At 39.0% G+C, this 20211-nt stretch overlaps 1 protein-coding gene across 6 annotated transcripts in view; it reads right to left on the bottom strand.

Moving 5' to 3' along the window:
* Positions 1-19158, bottom strand: part of ALPK1 (alpha kinase 1) — a 107798-nt gene extending 88640 nt beyond the window's left edge. For 2 of the 6 annotated variants that reach the window (XM_012766174.3, XM_075998245.1), the window contains exons 1-2: positions 18898-19158; positions 17602-17653 (exon numbers count right to left, since the gene is read on the bottom strand). The gene's annotated coding sequence lies outside the window, so the exon portion shown is untranslated. Of the gene's footprint in view, positions 1-11100; positions 11221-17601; positions 17654-18897 lie in introns of all 6 variants that reach the window. The other 4 variants (XM_075998244.1, XM_075998248.1, XM_075998247.1 and 1 more) reach the window with 4 other exon arrangements.
* Positions 19159-20211: the final 1053 nt, after the last annotated feature.

Consider the following 20211-nt stretch of genomic DNA (forward strand, 5'->3'; position numbering starts at 1 on the left):
GTTTGCTGGGATCTTTTTCCAGCAATTGAGATAAAATCTTTCGGGAGCTTTCGGTCTCTGGGAACTGCGTGCAGGGATCCGAAGATACTACACACTGTTCCATGGATTGCAGATCACACACCTTATAAAGAGTTCACCTTTCCGATGCCAAATACATTTTGAAATTCTAATGCTAAAAAGGAAAATAGCTTTGATATTAGATAAGCCCATGTGCAGTTTTAAGAAACTGATCCAATCTCGCATTAACTTCCTAGGAAGTAGTAAAAATACTATATGGAAAATTAGGATGAAGACACAGCATTTTCCAACATTGAACTGAAGGACATTGTGAAAAATCACAAATAGGGAATTTTAAGGTGAAATGGGAGGAAAACCCCATTGTAAGCCTTTTGTACTCCTAATAATAGTATTTGTTTTAAAAAAATACATGTATGTATTTTTTTCTTACAAAGATGAATTATTTCACATCTACTCCTGGGTATAGATCTAGTTAGATATTTTTGAATGAGTGAAATCAGTGTTTCTTAATTTAGTTTAAGTATAAATATGTATGTGTGTTTAATTTCATTTTTTTTTAGAAGCAGATATGCAAGACAGAGAAGTATGAGAAGTATGAGGTTGCTTCTTTTTTTACTTTTTCTTCTGATATGATAAAGTTTGGTTTCCCACTGTGCAAGACACAAAGCTCAGTTTTGAGGGTTTTCGATATTACGCAATGTTTGCCATAGACATTTGCATTTCATTAGCATATTCTGCTCTACGTGAAACCCAGCATTGAATGCTCCCAGCTCACTAAAGCTAATCCTCTTTAAAGAGCTACAGGCTATATTACATGTGGCCACAGCAGCAGTCGTGCCATCTCTGCCTCACTTTGAAGACTGAACAGAGTTCTCTTGTGTGTCTGTCTGTACCCAGCCTCATAAACCGCTGCTTTCTGTGCTGTGAGACCCTTCTGTTTTCATCAAGGAGAATTACAAGGAGGCCGAAATCCAAGCTGCCATTCTGGAAGCTGGGCTGCACGGGAAGAGGAGATCTTATGCTGCTTTCACTTTTTCCTAAGTGTCTGTCCACAACCTTTTCAACCGAGATTAAAATGAACTATATCCAAGTATTTGGGGCCCTTTGATTAGGATCGAGTGCTCACCCCAGCTTCTGTGTAGGTAACCTCATCCTGGGTACTCAGGGCAGGGACGCAGGATGTGGCGGTTTTACAAGACAGCATTGAACATTTAGATGCCGCCATTCCTAGACAGTCACTTTCCCACAGAGGTGACTCAGCTGAGGACATCCAACTAAGCAGCAGGTGGATAATGCAGCAATCCAGCTTCAACCAAAAATAGCAAGCTAAAAAGGGCACAACATTGCAGGAAATTTAGATATACATAGATTTTTAGTTAAAAACAAAGAAAAATTAGTGAAGTCCACTATTTTACTGATGAAATTCCCTTAATAATGCTTAAATTATTTTTTTAAGGAAAAATTTTAAGGAAAAAAAATTATATTTTTATTGTCAACAAGACTGATTTTGTTTTTCTGGTTTTATGGTAACTAATTTATATACAAATAATTGGTTAATAAGTCATTTGTAATTTTGAAAATAATTATTATGTAAAAATTGCTATTGAAGATATCCGTTATACTGTTTACTGTTATTTTACTTAAAGCCTGATTACTTAAAGGCCCACATCATAAATTCTCCTATGATTTCAAAGCAAGAGACACTTATATTTTTATGCCAACCAAGTATGTTTCTTTTTATTTGATTTTGAACACCTAACCCTCATCATATTATCCCTTTTTGCCTTTACTCCTAGGAAACTCAGAGCCAGATTTTGTGCTCAGTGCCAAGGGAGTCCTTCACTTAGATAATCTCGAGCAAACTATCTAACCCAAGCCTTCGTTACTTGCTCCATATTTTTGAATCCTTGGTTTAGTAGTTCTAGACACATCTGCATCATTCATTGTAGGTAATTTCAAATATCTTTGAAGATGCGTACAGGTTAAAGTACATTTCACAGTAGTGCTCCTTGTTTAATTTGGCCATTTCCTTCACTCACGTACGCTAGACAGGCTTCATGGCGTGGTGGAAAGAACTTGCAGGTTGGGGCTAAATAGGTTTGCCTGCTACATGGCAGGCAATATATGTCTGACCATGAGGCAGGTGGCCAGCTAGAGCCATCTTTCTGTTCCTCTGGGCCACTTGGGCACTTTCAGAAATTTAATGGAAACTTTGCTATGAGTTTTCATGCTGTCTCCCCTTGAATGTTGGCAATACCTCAATGCAAGCTGAAGTCTCATTTATGATAAATGTAACTAACTCTCTGCCTGTTCTTACATGACACTCACTTCCAAGGTACAACATACTCTGAAGGACTTTATTGGCAGCCATGCAGACACTAGCAAATATCTTTCCGAGGGGTGGCCCTCCTCCTATGCCTACTGCTTTGACAGTCATTAAAGCATCTCTTTCTGCTTTCTCTTTTCCTATTCTCCCTTATGCTTTTTCCTCATTGTCTGTTTAGTATTGCCTTCTTCCCAGACTTCTAATTTAAACAAGGTAGGAAAAGAAGTAGAAAGTTTGGCAATCAATTAAGATATTTTACTCAAAAAACAGTTTTTCTAGGAAAAAAACACTGATTCGAACATAAGAATAAAAAAATGACATTCAATAGTTTATTAATGAAAATGATTTTAAAAATGCAACTTTCAGCTTTTATCCAAAATAAATATATACTTAAATGTACATTACTATTGAACATTTATGAAAATTAATAATATAGCAGGCTTAAGAGAAACTTTACGAATCCTCAAAAAAAGAAAAAAACTATTCGATCACAATGCATAAAAGCTCTAAGTTATTAATAAAAAAATAAAATTTTATAACTAAGCAACTTGGAAATTTCAGTAGCACTCAGAAATCATCTTATTGTCACTTTCCAAACTTAAGGGATGCAATCAAAATGATATTCATATGAAAATTTACAAGTTTATAATCTTTAATAATAAAAACGAAGAAGTACAACCATACTCTTATCTCAAAGAAGTAGAGAAAACCTAAGCTTTAGGAAGTCAGGGGGAATGAATAAACATAATTTTGAAAAATGATTGATAACAAAGTGAATAAATCAAAAAGCTAGTTGTTTAAAAAGGCCAGTAAAGTGGCCTATAATCCACCTATAATCCCAGCAGTTTGGGAGATAGAGGTGAAAGAATCCCTTGAGGCCAGGAGTTCGAGACAAGCCTGTGCCACCTAGGAAGACCCCATCTCTACAAAAAATAAGAAAAATTAACCAGATGTGGTGGTGCACACCTGTAGTCCCAGCTACTTGGGAGGCTGAGGCAGGAGGATTGCTTGAGCCCAGGAGTTGGAGGTTGCTGTGAGCTATGGTGACACCAACTGCACATTAGCCTGAGCAACAAGAGGGAGACTATGTCTCAAAAAAAAAAAAAAAAAAAAAACCAAAAAAGCTAAGTGACATAAGCCAGATACACAAAAGCACATATTTTGTGGTTCCATTTATAAAATAAATAAGGAAAAGGCAAATCAATGGAGACAGAAAGGAGATTGATTGTGGGGGTATGACGGCTGGGAGTGGGAACAAAGATTAAGTGTAAATGAGCATGAGGGATTTTATTCGGGTGATTAAAATGTTCTAAAACTGCATTTTGACAATAGTTGCACAACTCAGTAAATTTACCAAATAGCATTTAATCGTACACTTAAAATGGGTATATTTTATGGTATATAAATTACACCTCTTATAAAATGTACCTAAAATGTTAAGAAAAAAAGAAAAACAAACATTTGTCGGGTGTGGGGCAGGTGGGAGGGGGGAGAAGGAGATGGGTATATATGTACAAAAAAAAAGTATCCTGAAGTTTCAGCCAGCTATTTGCTCAAAGGGTTGTCATTCCCTAGATGACCATTTTCCTCTTGCATACCTCTGTTTTGAAAACATATATTGGAATCTCTAATAAAATATATGTACAGAAAATAAAAAAAAATCACACCTCTGAAAGAGTTAAAAATTACATTCAGCTATGTTTCATTCATTAATTTTTGGTCGTCCCTATGTACAAAAGAGGCAAATGACTCAAAGAGATTGAGGAACTTGCTTATGATTAAAGCATTTTTTTAAACATTAAAATTCATACCTACAAAGGTAGTTTCTGCCTGCCTGTCCTCCCCCAGAACTGCCATAATTTTGTATTCAGGGACATTGTTCATGTCACCATTTCATAGGACAAGTCAATGGATCTTCTGAGCAGAAAGTAGCAAATACACAAGACGCCTTAGTAAGGCACGTATGTGACTGAGGAAGGCCCCAAACAAAAGAATATTCTTTAGCTAGTTCAATTTAAGAAATAAGTCTCTCTTGCCACTTAGACCTTGTGACTCAAAAAATCGAACATGCACATATCTGCAGCAGATCAGGATACTCTACTGGGCCAGTAGAACTTCCGAATGAAAGAATCATAGGAATTGAGAGCAAAGCCATGTTTTTTGGCAAGTAGCTATTTTCCTTGAGAAACAGCACCTACTGTTTGTTATGGGGTCTTGGCAGACAGTGAATATCTGGTCATGGGAAATGAACCGTTTATGGATCTGAGCCGCCCATCTGAATTAGATGCTATCTGATTGACTTATTTTAAGATTGAGCTGTGCACAGCAACTCTCCTTCCTCAAGTTAAAGTGGCACAAGGTTAGACTTAAGCAAGTTCTAAGGGCACGAGAAAGTTTCATAAGAAAGAGGCTCAAACTCTCCTGCTAATCTTGCTACAATGCCACCTCTCCTTAGACCCACGTATGTAGCCTAAAGGGAATTTCTCTATGGCCAGGGAAGAAGATGTTTAAGACTGATTTACTGATGATTATGCATAATCCACCGCTGTGTGTAAGCTGATGCAGCAATAGAGCTGTCCTCACCGTTGGCCAAGAAGGACAAGTGGGAAGATACATCTTCCCAGCAAGCAGAACTTTGAGCAGTGCATCTAATTGTATGCTTCACCTAGAAGGAAAGATACTCATAGTGCAGATTCATTTCCCCACCCTCATTGTTCCTCAATAAGCTCAAGAACAAAGTGGCCATGGTGACACAGATGGCAGCCATGCATGGGTCTAACCACACGAACTCACCCTACCAGTGCAGATGTGACTGCTGCCACCATGGCATGTTTACAATGGCAGCAGCAGAGACCCATGGCTAGTCCCCGCGAAGCTCTAAGCCTGCGGGACTGGGGTGGCATGGGTGGCCTCCTGTTGACTGACTGCACTGACTCCTTTCATGTGGACTTGCAGCAGTTCTTCTTCCTAGAATGGATATTTGTTCTGGATATAGATTTTACTCCCCTGCTTTCCTGCTGTTAGCAATACCTTCTGTGACTGCTCATGGAAGCCTAATTCACCCACAGTCATTCACGTTGCTTCTGGCCGAGGATGCTGTGGGCCATTTCCCGCAGGATTCATTGGGACCACACCCCAGGAGCAGCTGGCCTTAGAGAGCCGTGCAATAGTGTATTGGAGACTCGGTTTTAGAGCCAGCTGGAGGAAGTTTTATGAGGCGGAGGTGCTGGTCTAGAGAAAACGGTACATGCCAATAACCTATACATGGTGTTGTTTCACCCAAGGACAGGTCACGTGAGTCCAGGCATCAAAGGAAAGAAGGAGTGGAATCACTCACACTACTCTCCCCCTCCTTACTGAGAGAACTAGATTTAGTAGATTGTAAATCTAGCCTCATAACCAGTTCCAAAAATAGGGACTATTGCCAATATTTATATTTGCTTGCTTGTGGGTCATGCATATGTTTGTACATTAACCCATTTCTTTTTTCCCTTTTTGTCACCTATTTGCTTTATATAGGCTCTGTTGGTAGCGATTGCCTTAATTTCTGCTTGTATTCTAAATGGTTTCTCATTTTAACTTTTTCTACACTGGTTTATGTTCACTTGAACAGTGCATGTTGCTTCGATTCCTTTTTATATGCACTTAAGTAAATACATAAGTAAATACATAAACCGTGCCTTTAGGGAAGCAATTCAAGGCTGCGCATAGCAGTTTGGCCACACAATGGCCTGTTCATTCAGCCAGTATTTATTGAGTGCTTACTGTGTACCGACATGACAGTCCTGTCCCCCAGTACTGTGCATGTCCTCGTGTCCTTGACCGTAACTTTTATTTTATGGCGGATGCCCCATTGTCCTCCTCATGAGCGACACTTTGGGGTAAGATGCTGCTTCTCTTATTTGTCTTCCAGAGTCAATTTCTGACTGTTCCTCACTCCCACCCCCTGAAGTCTGCCTTTCACTAATGGATGTCTTAATATCCAAGCCACTCTCTTATGGTTTCATCATTTTCTGGAAACTTTTATATTTACTGTATATTAGGTCAACTGCAACCTCATGGCTTTTAGAAACCGCCCGAAGTCCAAAATTGTCTCATGCTGTGAGATAAGAACTTTCTTTGTTTTAAAATGAGATGTGAGATGCATGGATTTGGGCAAGAGCAATGCAATATGTGAACATAAACTTTGTACTCTCTGCAAAGATGTGTTCTTCACTGGAAACAGTAAACTAGCATTTTAGTTATAAGACAGCCTCTTGAGGGTTTGATTGGTAAAAAATAAATAGATTGGGCTGGACAGGATCTACTCATCTTTTCTCTTTTTCTAGTCTTTAGGAGTAATATTTGTGTAAAATAGGTACAATTCCCGGTAAGTGGTTGGCTTAGCTACCTCTTTTGGTTTCCTAAATTGCTCTTTCCTTCTTCTTGCCTTCTTGTTCTTCCCAAGCACATATATATTTATCCTTTCATGCAATCGACATTTTCGTAAGTACCCACTATATGCCAGACACAATGGCACGGATAAAGAGATGAATGCAGCACCGTTTCTAGACTCCAGCACGCACATTTGTGGTGATGTCAATGTGTAGATAATAATTACATCCTTGTGATAAATGACAGTGCAGAGGCACTGTGGAAGCCTAGCGATGTCCCTTCACCTGACCCACAAACTGAGAGGCTCTCTGGGGACAGTGACCCTGCTTTATAATGCAGCAAAAGGTCATCAATCTGTCACGATGTGTGAGTTGCTGGGCTCTTTCACAGCTGAAAGAACCAACAAAACCTCTCAGGCCGTTACATGAGCAGGCACAGTTTTGGAAAATCACACTAGTTTTCCCACACATCCAACATATATGTAGTTGGGACGAAAAAAACTAGTACTCCAAAGTAGAATTTTCAGGAAAAAAGCAATATTTCTCAAGTAGGGTATACAGATTTTATAAAAGTACTAAAGAGCTCCCTTAGGAGTCCTGAATGTCCAGTGTGGCATGCTAGAAATCTCCATCAGCAAGCGGAAAGATGCCAATAAAAGACGGTAATTGGTCCCTAAAGGATTGCCTTGGGGAGGGCGAAGAACAAACACTCAACAGAGGCAACAAGCTAGCAAGGAAGGTTATAATTATTTATCAGATCAAAAGACGAGGATTGGATACTTTGGACATGTAGCACGCGTTCAGATAATTAAATAGTGTTACATATGCATATTCTGATAGAGTAACATTTCTGTACCTCTCTAGAGACTTCCAAGAAAGCTATTTATGTTTCCTACTCGATACTCCTTTCTCTTGTATCAGTGACTAGCAGCCAGAGTGAACAGGCAGCCAAAACGTTTTTGCCAGAAGCCAATGCTTTCCCGCCCCGACAGTGCGCGTGCCTGCCTGGGGTGGACTCACTTCAGCGGACAGAGGGACAGTCCCTTCAGAAGAAAGCCAGGGTGTCAGCAAAGAGTCTTTTGGGCTTGGTGTCATGAATAGAGTTTATGAACGTATTGATTTTACTTAGTCCTCTCTTCAACAAAACAAAAACCACAGCTCTCTTCTCTAGATGGGCATTACTTCGAATTCTCCCTGTCCAAGTTCGCCACCTACAGGTCACACGGTCAACAAATCGCTTTTAAGGTCTTCAGAAGATGGCATGTGAGCAGTACCATTTTTTTTTTTTTTTTTTGGATTCATCCTCTTCTGGTGAACATAGACATATGCTATCATGAATGTTTTTAGTACAAAAGCACGAACACTCCTGATAATACCATTTACTGAGTACTTAACTTGGTATTATTGGATGAAGATATTATCAACAGGTATCATCTAATTTAGTACTTATAGCAAATTTATGAAGTATTGTTATCCTCACTGCACAGATGAGAACGCTGAGGCTACAAGAGGTTAGGCAGTTTGTCCAAGGACATGGAGCTAGCTAGTAGGTTGTGGGGTGGTTGGCGTTGGAACCTAGATCCGTCTCACTTCAAATCTATGCTCTGCACAGATCCACATGCTGCCTCCACATGTTTTATCGTCCTATTTTTCAATCCTAGAATGACAACCTGTGGCTTTGTCGACTACACTCCTCCTGTCACTTTGAGGTTTGTATGTGCCCCCCTGGGCAGGGGGTGCCTCCCTACTGCTTTAGTGAGCAGGAAAGAAGGACCCTTCTCCGCTGTCTGCTGCACAATAACTGAGAGCACAGACAGAAACTGCAAAGAAGCCTGACCACCAGTTAGGCCATGGCATTCCAGAAGTCCAGGTGAAACTGGCCTGCTCCTCCCCTTCCTGGAGCGTAAGCTGGCCAGTGCCTGCTGATCAGACCTGATCTTCCTGATGGACTTACATGAATCCATGTTCAATTAACGATGCATGGGTTTATGTGTTCAGGGGCTAACAAGGCCCTCTCTGCCAAAGAGTCCCCGAGTTATTAGAATTTCTGTCATATCTCTCTTTAGGGTTTGCCTTTTAAGAAGATCATCAAGCTTTACTTTTGGAGATGATCATTCCTTTATTTTCAGTTGAATTTGGGTTTCTACTCTTTTCCCTGTCCCAAAAAAGTGAGGTTCACTTAGGCAAAGTGGAAGCATGCCCACTTCTGGAATTCAGTCATTTCTGGACAGGGCACCAAGATTTCTGGTTTACACGAGGACCCCTACCTCTCTGGGGACTAGGAGACTTTCAAGACTGATGATGGGGACCCATGAATTAAGATGTTCTTAGTTGTAACTTGGTAGCAAGGAACAGAACACACCCAAACTAGTTTTGGCATAGAGAGGAATTTATGGAATGGACAGAGGTTTATCTCATGGGAATAAGTACAGGAAATGCAGGTAGTCTTCATGTGGGATTAGAACCAGGAAATGGGAAGCTGTTAAGCTGTTGTTGGAAGCCTCTCTGTCTCTCTCTCCTCCCCCCTCCCCAGTCTGCTTCTTTCATTCCACAAAGCAGATGTGATCCGCTGCCATGCTAGGTGGTGAAAGCACAGAGGTAAACAAAAAAGACAAGGTCTGCTTTTTCCTTTCTGCAGACTATCTTTATCTGACCCATTTGTCCTGGCCTTACCAGATCTCCGGACTCAAGCCCTCAACAGAAACTAACTCAGTTGCGGCATCTTTAGTTCAAAGATAAAATCTTAGCACAACACATGGCTTGCACCCCCAGTTTAATCAGGCATAGCAACAAATGGGCCGATAAAGGGCAGATTTGCAGGGGACAATCTCAGCAGTCAGGGAAGGATAAATTGTGTGAAAGTGGGAGGCTGGTAGGAGGAACTGGTGGAAGAGATGAGGATCATCTCTACTGCAGAGACTTGCAAAGAAAAAGGGATAATGAAGGTTTCTATAAACAGAAAGAAAGGGAAAGAGTCTCAGGAAGGCGGGGAGGAACTCACCCTGAGGCAGGAAAGGGTTCTGGGACCTGTGGCCCATCTGAAAATGCTGGCTTGAGTCTGGGTGAAGGCTTTGCTCAAACTTCTCACCTGCAGCCTTGGGGAAGCCCAGGTGACACTCGGAGAGAGGGAAGAAAGGACAGGGGAGTGGAGGGGGATTGAAGATCTTAAAAACAATCCTTGGAGCACCTGAAAAACTCATAGTTGCTTAAAATCTCAAATTATTTAAGGTGGCTTGAAACATTTGTGAGCCCTGGAGGGAATCGGTCTCCAATTTTGAGAGCAGCAGATGGAAGACAGACTGGAAGTCATCCAGAACAAAGGGGCATGGGCATGCTAAAAGCAGAACCATGCAATACAATTTTGTGTGACTGCACCCTTAGTTTTACAGTCAGGGGGCTAACGTGCTCTGGAGAAACAGAACTTATAATCATCAGTGTAAAAGTGAACTCTACTCACAAGTCTGGACTTGTACCTTGAATATCCTAAATACGTCGCGAGTACCCCACTTCTAATCCTCTGACAAACTATTTTAGGTTGATTCCTTCCCTTCAGTGGAATCTTGAGAGGATATGATAGTGGGTTTGTTTAGCTATAAATTCCTAAGGGAGTGTTTAATGCTGACCAAGTTTATTAGGTTTATTAGCATGATTTACTTTGATTTGTAAGTCAACTTACCATTTCGGGGGAAAACATAATGGCTGTTAAAATGGGCATAGTGTCCAAAGTTTTTAAAAGCTTTCAGTGAAATTTGGCGCCTGACAAAGGCTGCAATACTGTAATATTAATTCAGTGAGATATGGGCATTACCTTGGGTTATTTGAACTTAATCAGTGATTATTTTGTGCAGTGAGGCCTTGATTCGCTTTTGGTGAGTCTCAGACGTTTTGTTGTAAAGTCATGTTGCCTGCGGCATCTTAACTTTCATCACCCTTCTGAATTTCCCTCCTTATCGGGTCTGAAATTTGGAACTTTTCCCTCAAATGGTTCACTCTATTTGCCCTTTTTTGGTTCTTCAGTGGTTCTCCTTCTCATTAATCAATCAATGTGATTCAACAAATATTTCTTGAGTCGCCCTGATGTGCAGGATAACCACAACTCTTACTGGCACAGAGCACCGTGGGGGAGGCCATCTGCCCACCAGCCCGGGTGTCCCTGGAAGGTGACACCCTGAGGCACACGTCCACAATGCCAGACCCAACCTCTCCTTGCCCTGGCCGTTCATTAGGATTGTATTTGCAGCAGCCTTGAGGGATGAGGCAATGTCTCCCTCTGGGACAAAGAGCAGACTCTTTAATGAAAGCAGTGAATTTCCTAAGCTCCATGTTCCTTAGCGGCAACACAGACCCACTCCCTGCACGCACAGTATCCAGTGGGCCACTCACTAGCACTCCAGGGGGACTAGGAGGACAGGAGGAACTGGTGTCGACATGATGCTCATGTTGCTTGCTGTGCTACGAGTAGTGAAGTCCTTTGTCTCTGACCCAGGAGTCTCGTGTCTTCCGCTAGAATCCATGAAACAGTAGCAGTCTAGCTTATTATCTTGTAAAGAGAGTAAAACCAAATTCCAGACCCTGGCAAACTTAATCTTGATTTCCAAGAATTTCATCAACCCTAAATGAGCCCCTCACAGAGTACGATTTTATGTAACTCCTTAAATATCCATCCTAACTGAGATAGGGCAAAGGCAAAGGTGTCAATTTTATTTGACATAAATTTGTTCCTTTAACTTTCTACATTCTCTAAATTCTGTAGCCTGCATATAATAATCCCATGCTCTTATACAAATACAAATTCTTATAATAGAAAATTCTTAAAAATTAAATTTTTAAGAATACAAATTATTAAAAATTCAAATATACAAATTTGAATACAAATTCTTAAAAATTAAGATTTGTTCCCATTTTCTCCCAACAATGCAAATCAACTCAAATTTCCTGGGCCAGCGTCTATAGGGTTATATCAGAATGAATAAGACATAGTTCCAGAACCTTAAGGGCTCAGAGTTTACTCGAGGTGACAGATACAAATATATCTCAAATAAAAGATGGAATGTGATCAGATAGAGTTGAATTCCAAGCAAAGACTTGGTGAAGAATGACCAACTGTTCAGGAAAAGAAGGTTTAGTTATGTAAGGCTTTGTTTAGAAGATCAGATATGACACGGAAAGATGGGAAGGTCTTGAGCAAGTGGAAATGCAAGAGGCAGGGTCTGGGGAGCAGGGTGGTGTCAGAGAGGACACCAGACAGATGGGCTGGGATGGAAACACAGCAAGAGCAAAGGTGCAGAAGGACCTTGCAGAACATGACTGGGGCGGCAGGAAGTCCAGGTTCTCAGCTGTGGCTGTGGCTGGGCTGATGGACATAGAGTTAAAGCAAGTTCAGGTGGTCAGGGAGGTGCGGGGCATTTGACAGCACTTTAAGTCGGCCAAGTGCTGTATCGCTGCACAGCAACTACTCGAATACTCTTTAGCAAGGTTATTGTCATGAATCTGTATATTTTACCTTATCTACTTTATTGACTGTTAAAGGAAATAAATAATATAAATGGGTATTAAGGACTTAAGACAAGTTGTTTTTGAATCCTATTTTCAATTTTATTTAATTTTTCAATTTTTGAGTTGAGCCCGAACTAATTGATTTGGGACCCTGTGGTAGATAGTTTTCCATTTTTTTGTTTTTCTTCATTATAATTAATAAATTAATTGTGCACTTTTGTTTAAAATCTGTCTTCCCCACTATAATATAAACTCCAAGAGGGCAGAGGATGTGTTTGTCTTCTATAGCTTCAGTACCTTGAATAATTTCCAGCACATACTAGGTGCTCAAAAAATATTTGTTGTTGTTAAATGTTGATAAAGCAGATACAGGCTGAATTTGGGCAGCCTCTCTGACTTGCTTAATTCTATGCACTGCTTACTGTTGATAAGCTGCAAATATCATTTTCATTTCAGCCTGCTTTGAACATTTCTAATGTTCAAAAAAGATAAGATACCTTTTATTGTCTTCAAACTATCAAATTCTCTGTCTACGCTCTTCAAGTGGCAAGAAACAACATGCTTCATTTTAATTCATCTTCTAATCTTTTTTTCTTCAGACTGATGTAAAATTTTCAGAATTTCTCCTAGTGTGCCAATCTTCATCAATCTTACCATAAATTTTCACAAATCTATTACTGATACTTGATTGCATTACAAGTACATTCGTCATCAGGTTTTCTGAAAGTTCTGTGACAATGTTTATGTCATAGTTTCTGGTTCAGAAAATAAGTCAATTCTGGATGTTAATTAGGATGCCAGCAAACCCAATGTTTCTGTCATTCACATCACTCTCAGTCTTAATGCTTTTCTGCTATTTCAGAGCCTATAAATTAGTTCTTCTTTCTAGCACTTCACTGCTGCCCTCTTCTGGTGGCACTTAGTAGCACGTTTATAAGCAATATCACTTTTTTTTGTTTGTTTGAGACAGAGTCTCACTTTGTTGCCCTGGCTAGAGTGAGCGCTGTGGCGTCAGCCTAGCTCACAGCAACCTCAAAATCCTGGGCTCAAGCCATCCTCCTGCCTCAGCCTCTCGAGTAGCTGGGACTACAGGCATGCACCACCATGCCCGGCTAATTTTCTGTATATATATTTTTAGTTGGTCAATTAATTTCTTTCTATTTTTAGTAGAGATGGGGTCTAACTCAGGCTTGTTTCAAACTCCCGACCTCGAGCAATCTGCCCTCCTCGGCCTCCCAGAGTGCTAGGATTACAGGTGTGAGCCACCACGCCTGGCCAGCAATATCACTTTTAACTAGATTTTATCTTTACTTATTGATGACAACAAACATGACACTCTACAGAACAAAAAAGGTCTGCATAAATTACAAGACTTAGTAATGACCTGGGGAAATGGGAAATTTTTTTGAAACATTAAAACAGCAATGCATATTATTAACCCAACCAATGATCTTTTTTGAATTTTTCAGCATTGGAAACACAAAAATTATATTCTAAAAATTTACAGCAAATTACATGGTAATTATATATAGCACATGTATAACAAATATGCACTAAAAAGTTTATATTATAAAAATGAAAAGATGGTACCAGTTTGCTTTTGTGCCTGTATAATATATAGGCTCTAAATTAAATTTAGAATTTGCTAAAATGCACCGACAAAACGTCATAGATTTAATCAGTGCTAGGGTTCAAATTATATTTATACCTGGGAATCTCTCTAAATTTAAAAAGTAATTAAACATAAAATAGACAAAAGTGTTAAACAGCATCGCAGGGTATGTTTTAAGCTGCAAGGAAAAATAGCGATCAAGTTCTTAAAGTATTTTAGAATGGCTAAATATTTAAGAGAAATACTGACAATTCAAAAGAGCCTTACCTATTTCTTAAATGCTCCTTGGGATTTTTCACTTGCAAACAATGCAGTGGTTCTGAACACACACATGTTCAAAGCCTTTGTTCATGTTGTTCTCCTGTCTCCTTCCTTAATTTCAGCACCCATCCTATAGACCAGAAAGTGTGCCAACCTTACCTCATACACACAGCCTCCTGCTTCTTCTGGCAGGCTACCTCCATCTTCAGCTTGGACCCCTAGCCCCCAGACTGCTCTTCCTGCCACCTGTCCCTTTCTCAGTTTCCATACTCTATATTCACCAGCTGCCAGAGAGCTTCTTAAAAAGCTTAATTGACTGTGTCACTTTCCTATTTAGAAACTCCAGCTGGCTTGTTGTAGCCTACAGAGTGAAACCCAAACTCCTGAGCTTGGCAGGGAGGGTCCAATCTGCCATGCCCGGCACTACCTACCCTCGGTGTAGCTTCTGCCACTGTGAACTTGCCCTTAGTACGCTGGAAGAGTGTCCCCAGTGCCCTGTTTTCAATCCCTGGCAGAGTCTGGCACGCGCTCTGTCATCGGCCAGTTACTTAAGTGTCTCAGTACACTGTGACTCCCACAGGTGGCCAGTGTCTCACTCACGCTTTTTCGTGTCTCAGCGTCCGATGCTGTAACTAGCACACTGCCGAAGCCCAAGGCAGGTGCGCGAGTGAATGAATGAATGAATGCTCTTCCCCATTTTCATCTAATGACACCCTCAGTTTTCAACTCTTAGGTTATAATACCACTTCTCTAAAGCCTTTCTTGACTTGAATCCAACAGAATTCATTGCTATCGAAGTATTTTGTTGACGTTACAGTTAGTTATATACACTCCTGTCTCCTGTGTTAGGTCATAAATGCCAAAAGCAACCTTGGGGAGTGAAAGGAGTGTGAGCTTTGAGGGCATTTAGAGAACCCTGGGCTTGTCACCTAGCCCAACACTCACTCTCTGTGTCGCCTTCAATACGTAGCGCAGCTTTTCTGAAACGAGTTTAGGTTCCCTCATCTCTGAATGGGGCTAATACTACTTCCCTCACAGGGCTGATGCACAGATTACATAAGGAGGTAAAAGTTCATGACACTTATTAGACTTTCATTATATTTTAGTATTTATTCTCTTCCCCTGGGAGTAAAAACCCTATTTAATTTATATCTAGGTTCCTAGCATTTCAAAAACCATAGAGACTCAGTAAATGTTTGTTGAGTAAATAAACGAATTCCAGAGTTGTAGTTAGTCAAAAGTAATATAATTTTATACTTTAAAAAAGTATTTTAAACTAATACAATTGGGTTTTTATCCTTTCCTGTATGCACTTAGCATAAATATTGCATCCTAACACTCTGAAATCTCTTGAATCAGAGTCTTCTCATTTTTATGACTACAGTATCTAAGTACTTGTGGTTTGAGACATAATATTTTCAAAGCTTTCAATTCTACTTCCATTTGTAGGTTTCCTTTATGTAGTCATTGAAAGAATATTTATGAAGTGTTTGAATATAAGAAGTCATTTTTATTTTGCAATGGTATACATATATAATATTAAGTAAGAAAAAGAAAAGTATTAAAATTATTCATACAGCATGATAGTAACTCTTTAAAAAAATCATTGAAAACCACTGACATATTTTTACTTAAATAGAAAAATCTGTCCTAAGTTTCACATAGAATCTCAAGAGACCCTAAATAGCTAAAACAATCTTGAAAAAGAAGAAAGTTGGAGGACTTACAGTTCCTGATTTCAACACTTACTACATAGTTATAATAATCAAAACAGTGGTTCTGTCATAAAGACAGACACATAGACCAATGGCATAGAATAAAGAGCACAGAAATAAACTATCATATATGGGTCAAATGATTTTCAACAAGAGTGCCAAGATCACCCAGTGAGGAAAGGACAGTCTTTTCAGAAAACGGTACTAGGAAAACTGGATATCCACATGCAAAAGAATGAAGCTGGACCCTTACCTTTTATACAAAATTTAACTCAAAATGAATCAAAGCGGCCAAGTGCAGTGGCTCACACCTGTAATCCCAGCCAAGGGATCCGAAGGCCAAGGCAGGAATATTGCTAGAGGCCAGGAGTTTGAGACCAACCTAGGCAACACAGTGAGACCCTGTCTCTAAAAATAAAAATAAAAATAAATGGATCAAAAATCTAAATGTAAGAATAAAACTATAAAACTATTAGAATAATACACAGGAAGAAAGCTTCATGACATTGGATTTGGCAATGACTTTTTGGATATGACACTAAAAGCACAGGTCACAAAAGAAAGAATGGATAAATTGGATCACATCAAAATGAAAAGCTGGGCATCCAAGAGCACAATCAGCAGAGTGAAAAGAAAGCCTATGGAATGAGAAAAAATATTTGCAAATCATATATCTGATGAGGAATTAATATCTAGAATATATAAACACCTACTATTCAACAACAGAAAACCAAACAAGTTGATTTTTAAAAAGGACAAAGGACTTGAATAGACATTTCTCCAAAGAATATACACAATGGCCAATAAGCACATGAAAAGGTCCTTATCATCACTTACAGGATTGCAAATGAAAACCACAATGAGATACTACCTCCTACCTATTAAGATGGCTACCACGAAAAAAACCCCACAAACAACAGAAAATAACAAGTTGGAATTAGAAATTAGAACTGGAAATTAGAACTAGAATTCTAGTTCTAATTTAGAATTCCAGTTCTAAATTAGAATTAGAATTCTAGTGCACTATTAGTGGGAATATAAATGGTGCCACTGCAATGGAAAACAGTAGAGCAGTCCCTCAAAAAATTAAAAATAGAATTACCATATAACCCAGCAATTCTACTTCTTAGTATATACCCAAAAGAATTGAAAGCAGGGACTCTAAGAAATACTTGTATACCCATGTTCACAGCAACATTATATGCAATAGCAAAAAGGTAGAAGCAACCCAGATGGCCACTGATGGGTGGACAGATAAACAAAATTGGTATATACATACAATGGAACATTATTCAGCCCAGTAAAGAAGGAAATTATGGCACATGCTATACTATGGATGAGCCTAAGGACATTACACTAAGTGAAGAAAAGGACAAATACTATATGATACACCTCTATGAAGTGCCCAAAGCAGTCAAATTCATAAACAAGGATAATAGAATGGTGGTTGCCAGGGGTCAGGAGAGGGGGGAAAGGGAATAGGTATAGAAATTCAATTATGTGAGATAAACAGAGTTCTGTGGATGAAATATGGTGATGGTAGCACAGCAATGTGAACGTACTTAGTACCATTAAAAGGTACACATAAAAATGGTTAAGATGGCCTATTTGATGTTATGTGTACTTTATTATAATTTAGCAAAATTGATGAAGCATAATCAGGAAAAATAAAACAATGAGTGTTTGCCTCTAAGTGGCACTTCTCCATTATTTTCTCCTTCTTTTCATATTTCTTACAGTGGCTATGTATAGCTATGTAATTAGGAAAAAATAATTCAAAAGTTTCAAAAGAAAACTTACCCAAAGTTTGTGCTCGTTAGATTTCAATCCATTCCTGATTTATAAGAACTTTCTAGTTAAGAAAAAGACATTAAATACAGAGAAATTTGTTATAATTAGAGAGTAAACTGAACAAGGAATAATCTCTACTGTTTATTTCTTGCATTATGTCATAAACGTCCAGGTAGGGGAATAAACAGGAAGCCCGTGCTCCTGAGCTCCAAATGGGAGTGGAGAAGTTATAACTGCTCTCCATCACTTTAGCTATACAAGGAGGAGGAATGTTACATCAAGGGAGACCAGATCCTGTCCAAAGTGCTTCTCTGGGGACAAATTTCTTTTGGTTTCCTCCCTGCCTTAAAGAGGGAAGAGGGTTTCAAATTTCTCCTTAGACTTTTGAAATAGTTCTGCCTTAAAGAAGAGAACCCTCACCATCAGAGATCTCTTATAAGAGTATTAGCAGCACTAAGTCAAAACAAAACAAAAGGCTTAGGGAGAGACAGAAGCAAGTATTAGGAACAGAGATGCCATCACATTGTGGCACAAAGTCCCCTTTTCTGAGCCTGCCTCTGTTTGTACCCTCACCCATCTGCAAATCCCAAACAATGTTAAAGGTTTTAATTTGTGGCTTTCCAAGGTAATCTAGAGCCCTAATTTCAAACACTAAACTTTCTTAATGAAAGGACTCTTCTAAACAGACACACAAAGGAATTTAATTTTTCTGGATGCTTCCTCTGTAAACAATGTCTCTGTCTCCTTGCCCAGAATTCCTGTCAATTCTGCGCACTTGTGATGAGTAATTCTAGTGCCCTGTTTCCTGGCAAAATTACTGATGGCATCATAAAGTGCTAGTTTCTACTATCACTGCCATAAAAGTGCTAGTTTCTATTATGAATACCTTATATTCTAGGCAAAAGCCCTAGGAATATTATTTTTCAAATAAATAATCCCAACAACCCTTTAATGCTTTAATCAAACATCTCGATTCAGTGAGTAGACCAGAAGCTCAGTGACTTAAGAACTCTGTTATTAAAACCTTATAAAAAACTTGTTCATTTTCTCCTCTTCGTAATAACTGAGGTTTGCAGTTGTAGGTAGCCCCTTCCCTCCTCTCTCCCACTCTCCGCCTACCCCATCCCCCCCGCCCCCTCCCTTTACTGGGGAATTTCTTCTTAGAGCTTTAAAATTATTTAAATATAGACAAGATCAGGAGGTGGGAACAGGGCAAACATGGATCTGCAATCTACGATTAAAGAAAACACTTCCTCTTACATTAGACCATCTACTGCGTTCTGTCATATAAAGACTGATACTCACTTTTATCTCGAAGAAGAGGAAAAACACTGTAAGACCAGCAAATCTAACTCTGAAAAAAGTTAATTATAGTATAAATTCTCTGAAATGTACTGTTTCCCATAAACAGCCTCAGTTTCAGGAAGTAGAAATTTGAAAGAAAAATCCCGTCATTGTCTCAGAGTATGGTTGTGTAATTCAACTCCGGGACTTTCAACAGTTTTGAACCTCAAGACACACCCCTTTGGGAACTGCTTTGGTGAAAGGTACTCTGGGAGTTGTATTACTACAGGAAATTTTCTCCTCTTAAGGAAAGTGCAAGACAAATTTCTTATTTGGGCTAAGTACATGAGAAGATTTAAAAATATTTATCAAAATATATTTTATTAGAAAAGTTATTGACACCTAACAATATTTTAATTTTCACAGTCCTTTCTGAACCTGAAAGAAGTTTCCTCTAGAGTGAAGGAGTAACAGGTTTCATTAATAATAATTTGATACATTTTGGTAAAGACTTTAGTATACTTCCCCAAAACTGAGAGAATGAATGACTGGAATAACTGGGTAACAAATCCTTTGGCAGTTTGAATGGTTTCTAACAAAATAGCAGGAAATAATTAAGTAGTCAGCTGCTAGACCTTGCAAAACATTTTTTTGTGATAGATCACTATGTAATTCTTAATATATGACTTTAGAAAAAGTTCAAATAACCAAATAGCCTTGCTATAACAAAATTCTTTCTATCTCTATTTATTTATGTAAACACAGTTTCTCTCTTCTTCTATATATGCATTTTTGTAGAAGGCTATTTTATTGTAGCTATAAGTAACATTCATCCATGAATGAATTTTTTTAAACTCCATAAATCTCATTGAGAAATGCATTTAAGTAAATTTTACTGTTTAATTTTCATCAAAATATATAATTTTAGGCCAGGTGCAGTGGCTCACACCTGTCATCCTAGCGTTTTGGGAGGCCGAGGTGGGAGGATCACTTGAGGCCAGGAGTTTCAAGACTAGTCTGAGCAACACAGTGAGACCCAGTCTCTACAAAAAAATTTAAAAAACATTAGCTGGGCATGATGACACACACCTGTAGTCCCAGCTACTCGGGAGGTTGAGGCAGGAGGATCGCTTGAGCCCAGGAGTTTGAAGTTGTAGTGAATTATGATGGCGCCATTGCACTGTAGCCTGGGTGACAGAGTGAGATCCTGTTTAAAAAAAAAAAAAAATATATATATATATATATATATATATATATATACACACACACACACACATATATATGTACACACATATAATTTTATTTTTGTCTTTTTAATCAATTATGAATAAATAG

This window comes from Microcebus murinus, chromosome 27, assembly GCF_040939455.1.
Source record: "Microcebus murinus isolate Inina chromosome 27, M.murinus_Inina_mat1.0, whole genome shotgun sequence".
Lineage (NCBI taxonomy): Eukaryota > Metazoa > Chordata > Mammalia > Primates > Cheirogaleidae > Microcebus > Microcebus murinus.